This window comes from Homarus americanus, unplaced genomic scaffold, assembly GCF_018991925.1.
Source record: "Homarus americanus isolate GMGI-L3 unplaced genomic scaffold, GMGI_Hamer_2.0 scaffold20669, whole genome shotgun sequence".
Classification (NCBI taxonomy): domain Eukaryota; kingdom Metazoa; phylum Arthropoda; class Malacostraca; order Decapoda; family Nephropidae; genus Homarus; species Homarus americanus.
The window spans coordinates 6,426-12,932 of record NW_024739257.1 but is presented as its reverse complement, the minus strand read 5'-3'; the positions used below and the strand labels follow the sequence as shown (position 1 = coordinate 12,932).

At 34.0% G+C, this 6,507-nt stretch overlaps 1 long non-coding RNA gene across 1 annotated transcript; it reads right to left on the bottom strand.

The window, feature by feature from the left end:
- Nucleotides 1-5,530: 5,530 nt before the first annotated feature.
- On the bottom strand, nt 5,531-6,150 carry LOC121874447. The gene is made up of 3 exons (XR_006090426.1): nt 6,066-6,150; nt 5,997-5,998; nt 5,531-5,628 (listed from the first exon to the last, which is right to left on the bottom strand). It is a non-coding gene; the product is annotated as an uncharacterized LOC121874447 (long non-coding RNA).
- Between the last annotated feature and the right edge of the window lie 357 nt (nt 6,151-6,507).

Sequence of the window (6,507 nt, the reverse complement as noted above, 5' to 3'; positions counted from 1 at the left end):
TGCCGGACCATGGAAATTCACCCTTTTCCTGGATAGATAGTGACTTGTGCTTATGCTTGAAGCACTAGCACCACTTTCTCTGCATCATGGTCTCTTGAAGACATATTGAAGGGTTAAATGTCTATAGTAGCTTCTCAAATTTCAGCGGTTTTAATTTAACGATTTTATTGGAACACAAAAATAAATAAATAAAAATTTTGACGGCGAAACTTGAATTTCGACGGGTTTGAACGGCCCGCCAATGTGCAGACGACGGGCATAATCGTGTAAACAGCGTCATTTCTCTTATGTACAAAGATTCATTATTGTTTATTACTGAATGTCTTTTATTGAATTAATGTTTATGTGTGCAAAATGAGCAATACAACATTAATAATAATGTAGAATATTAAACACACGAGGAAATGACACAGCATTGTTTTCGTTGATTACAAAACCAGTGACTGACTGGTTCTACATATAAAACTGAAGAAAATAAGACCTTGGCTGTAGCTGTGAAAATTAATATGGTTGTTTTAAGTAATGTTATTTAATGTTAATAAATGGAAATAAATGGAACAATAGAAGTAGCTAACGATAATGGTAAAGAAAAAAAGAGATCGCAGATGTAAGTGGGCATGCAACACTGAAAACATATCGCCATTACTTTACATAAGAATATGAAAGCAACACTTATTTACTGTTCATATATATTTTAATTTATGTTTCTGAATTTCGTTTTATTGAATTAATGTTTGTGTGTGCAAAATTAACAATACAATTTATTAATAATAAGTGGAATATTAGAGGAGACTAGATGGCTGCCGCATTATTTATGTTAAAGCTACAAAACCAGTGACTGATTGGTTCTACATATAAAACTGAAGAAAATAAGACCCTGATTTTAGCTGCAGTAAAATTAATGTAAAAAATTAATATGGTTGTTTGAAGTACCTGTAATGTTATTTAATGTTAATAAATGGAACAATATAAGTAGCTAACCATTAATGGTAAAAAAAGTGAGACTGCGATATGTAAGTGCATACGTGAAAACATATCGTCATTACTCTACATAAGAATATGAAAGCAACACTCATTTACTGCTCATATATATTGAAGGGCTAAATGTTGTACTCTGTATAGACAAGCAGAGAGAGAGAGGCAGCCAACTGCGGATGTAAACAAACCTATTTCCCCGCTTTTTTTTTAAGGATTAGCCCACCCGGCATAAGTCACTGACCCATGTTGGGGCCTGAGGGGCAAAAATTTAATACTCCTGTAAAATAATAATAATAATAATAATAATAATTCAAATAAGTAAAAAAAAAAAAAAAAAAAAAAACAGCTGCCTATCTACCTGTTGGACAAACTAAAAAATCGTTGACCACGGGAGTTTCCGGACCACAGAATGTCGGACTAGAGAGGTACAACCTGTACTCTACAAATTAGAAACAAATTTATTAAAAATGTGAGTCTACCCTTAAGTCCATGCTCTATTAATAGAGTACTGTAATAGAGAACGGACTTAAGGGTAGACTTACATTTTTAATAAATTTGTTTCTGATTATTTGTGAGTATTTTCCCATTATTACCCTGTAATTATTTGTGTGTGTCTACACACACACACACACACACACACATATATTTACAATACAGGTAAAGGAAATTACTGTTTCTAGAACTAATAGCTCTCTGTCCCAGCAACTTTATAAAACTACCCACAGACATTCTTGAGTACATCCAGGGTGTCATCCGCGAATAACCGAGAAACGCAAAGTAAAAATCCACGAACTTGGGTGGGAGCCCCCCTGTACCGTTATTCGGAAAGTGACATTTCTCCATGTCTGTCGGTGCAAGCTGTGTTTTCCAATGAGTCTCAGGTACTAGTGTTGGTCATGGATTTCCAGCAGAAAACAGCCACTATTTCACTGCTGTTGTTATATTTTTGCAATATTAATATCATTATATTATTCTACTATAGGTGGAGCACAGTGATTCACCATAATTACAACAAATGTCACAAATAATAACTAGCAACTTCACAGACACTAGAAAGGCAGGCCTACTAACATAATGCAGGAATCACAGTTAGTGATAAGAAATATTTGTCCCTTGTGACACATTGTATAGATGAGAAAGGGGCTGATACTTTTTGAGTGTACAACTACTTCAACAATAATCTATATACAGTATTCATAATTATCACTAGCTTTCATTAAAAAAAATTCAATCACAGCATAAGTTCTTCATCATCAATCTACAACTACTCCAAAAATTAGCAAAATAAAGTACAGTACACATATTTATGACTAGCTGTAATTTATTTGAATCATCACAGCTAACATTTTAAAACACGTATGTTACTATACATCAACAAATTCCTCACTACTGTACAATATAAAATGGAGATAACTAATAAAAACACCAGCAAACAGATGGAGGGAAACATGTATTTTATTCTTCGATATATAATCATCATATAATCATAGAGTTAATTATTCATTATTCTTTCACTGTAGGAACTGTATGTATTACTATATATGCTTTGCTTCCTATCACCTTAATTCACAATAAAAACTAGCCAATCTCCAAATCGTTACTTATCATTTATTATTATGTTTTCTGTCCATCTGTGATCAATTTTGTTAATGCCTACTGTAATAACCTTTCCTTAGATTCAATGGATTGATATAAATTTTGGTGTAAAACTGGATTATGACAGGGTACCACATAGGCCTGCTGGGCTAGCCCAAATTCAGCAAACCCTCAATGATTCAGATCCAGTAAATCTGGATTTCTGAAAATTCTGACAAAATAGGAGAGTTCTGGGAGCTAAGAAGCATCCCTAAGAAGCATTCCCAAAACAGAGCAAAGATCATCTTAGGCCAGTGTAACTAAGATGTCAAAGTGCAGGACACAAGTGCCAGAGGCAGGAAACATAAACAGAGTTATCATTTGTTGTTTGTGGGAATATTATTTAATTCATTCTAGTAATGATATTTGTTTCTTATGATATCGTAGGTAAATGAATGGTTTACATAATTTGTTTATCACTGTGCCTGTCATCATTTTCAAATTAGATTACAAGATATGTATTTCACCTATATGTATCTTGATTATATAACTGGCAATGGGAGCGAAGGAGTGACCACTAGTAAGAGCATCATCTGCTCTTGTAACTCCCCGTGCTCCCTGCTATATTTCACTGGATTTACTGTTATTATTAGTGTTTACTGATATAATAGCGCTTAATAGTGATTAATCATGACACTGTAGCCAGGATAGACTCATCACTGTAACCACCAGGCTACTGAGCCAAGTTGTAAAGTGTTATGGTTGTTTTTCAACCCGTATTTTCAGGGAGATATATTTAACTTTCTTCATTTATTTTTACTCACTTACATGCACACACCATCCTACATACACGTTGTAAATAAAGATAAAAGAAATAATTGCCCTAAGGGCAAACACGTAACGGGAGGAGAGTGCAGAGTGTAGGGGATGGAGAGCGTTGCTAGGGAAGCGACGTCCCAGCTGGTCTTCATTACTATGGTGAAGCAGGTAGTGTATGCAAATAGCAACTGTGTTAAACTTTCATTTGGCTTTTATTTACCATTTTAGTAATACAATATTTTGTGTTGTAATCTATTTATTGGTATTATTTTTATTTATTCCTGACATTTACTGGTACTGTATATAATATTTTAAAGAAAACTATGGCTACAAGAGCAAAATACACACAAAAGTTTTTCCTAAACACTACCTGCTTATATGCCGTAAAATATGGTATTTGTTCCGGTGGTTTTATTATCTAAATCTTTTGGCCAATTTTAAAGTAATATGAGAAATCTGTCATGGCATTACTCAGCCAAACAAATAATTTACAATGGCACATTCTTTATATTGGAGATTAAACTACGATAAAGTGATGTCAAGCCCTGAGTCTATGGAAAGTTATCAAACAGAACCCAAGTTTGTCACAGATGGATGGATGGACGGCAGACATATGGACAGACAGCATCACTGTTGTATCTCATGAGCAAAAGATTCTAGAAAGATACAGATTTCAAATTTGTTTGTGATAATATGAGAGTAAAGAACTGAAGTATCAATTAAATCTGCACTAAAAATGCTACAATCTGCTGCTTGAAACATTTCAATATCTTTGTTGGTTCCAAAGTTATAGTAATTTGAAAGTTCACAAACTTTAACTTCATTTACTCTTTATCATTTCAGGTACTTGTCCTACTTCAGTTCTGTGCACCTCATATTCAGATAAAACATTTGAAAAAGTTCTCCTCTGTGGAAGCAAACCTTAACCTTAGATTGAATTTAGAAAAAGAAGTCTAAGGTGACAGAACAGATATCCTCTTTCAGAGAGCATAACTACAAATAATATAATTATAAAAACACAGGTATAACCTGAACTAAATGACACAAAATCACATTCTTCCTAAGCCAGAGAAAAATTCTAAAGTTGTTAATCTAACATAAGCTTAGGCACGTAGTATCTTGGCTCAAACAGCTTACCTTTCTCAACACAATCATAAATCCAATCTGACATCACCAAGTGTCTGCCACCCATCTCACTTGGCGTTGGATGCTCTTTCTTTTCTGGAAAATTTCAATGAAAGATTCAGACCTAATTAATGTTGTTTTTTCACCTTACTGTTTCATCAGTTTTACTACTTAGTTACATACAGTAATTCTCTGTGCAGTGAATATACCATACTGAACTTTTTAGATGTGATGAATAAAATGACAGATATTGTCTATCATAGTGCTTGTACAGTTCAGACAAAATTCCCTGGACATGCATCAATATCTGCATGTAAGTACTTGAGGATCATTAGGTAGAGAGATTGAAATTGTAATAAATTTTCTCAGATTTTTCTTGTGTTCAGGAGTGCTTTTACCACTTAGTGATTCTGACATAATATGTGATGAAAAGCAGTGTTACTAGATTAAACCAATCATATATATATGACCAAGAAATAGATGTTAGATATTGCCAAGTGTTCTGGGAATTTCGTCTGAACTGTACCTGTCTTAATGTCAGGTGATTATTTAGCTCCGTCAGAAACAAATATTCCTTATTGTCAATCATAATGCTGTATAACAATATCAGACTACGGCATTCTCAGGGGCCTTCCAGCCAAGGCAATCATGTGTCCTGTATGGAAGCTGATCTGTACTGATGGGTGTATAACAATTTTGCGCCTTAAATAATAGTCCACTTATTGTTGACAATAAGGCCAAAGTTGCAGGATCATTAACTGAGACACAGACAGACAACTGGAGATACTGGGCAGGCAGATACACTTAGCCACTTTTATAGACTACATATTTCCTAAACTGACTGAACCAACTAGCACATGCAAACTGGCTTAGTAATAAGGAATAATCTCAAATTCCAAAACTGAGATCCTAAGTAGATGAAGTTATCAAGACTGGTACCAAGAGTTTTTCAGAAAGTTGAAAATGTGAAAAATTTATGGATGACCAAAATGACCAAGCATAGTCCTCTGAAACAGATTAAAACATATCCTACCCGTAAACCACATGAGTAGCATTGTCCAAGGTGTTAGTGACAGAGCCACCATGAAGTCGCAACATGAGTGATGCAAGATGATGCTCCTCTTTATTACACTGAAATACCAGAATGTATGATTTGTCTGACAGCAGTTGAACAGCACATCCAAAGGGATAAAAGCTGTATTCTCCAAACATTTTAAGTTGACTGTCTCTCTCCAATCCAAATACATCCAGCCTGTCTGTGTTCAAATTATTTTTAGCAAACTTGTAAATTTGTTTATAGAGTAAAATCTTATCCTCAAAATGATAAAATCTAAAATATATTGCATCAAGTACATTAGGTCCAATAATAATGGGGATAGTTTTAAAGGAATTTAGTATATTAGTATGTGTGTGTGCATCTTACAAACATTCCCAAATAAAAAATCAAACTGTATTAGTATCAAGAGCCATACAAATGACCAAATAAATACAAGATATACAACTGCTTCAACAAATAGTCTCTTTGAAGCAACGAGGCATGTTAGACACAAACACAAAATGCTACTCACAAAAAGCTGTAATGAGTCTGGAAGAGACCTCGAGTCTCCAGTGGGTCACATGTTTTTTCATCCACTCACACATTTCTTCTGGACAGAGGAGTCCATGACTGAAAGAATTTTTTCCAAATCAATATGTATTCTATAATTTACATGAATGCTGATTAACCCTTTCTTACTGCATGACTGAACTGGCATGTGAATGTATGATGGTAAAATTATACATTCAAAGGAAGTTTTACTAGATTATTTAATAAGGAAAAAGTTATGGACATTAACCATCATGTGAATAAGAAGTCAGCCCAGCCACTTGCCTCAATTCATGAAGAAGTGAGAGTGCTATCTGTAAAACTTAAAATTAATATATTTCTATAAATTCATCTGCTTCTTATATGTAAGCATTTTCATCAGTTATCTTGGTAGAATAATAATGAAACTGTGTAAATGTTTGGAA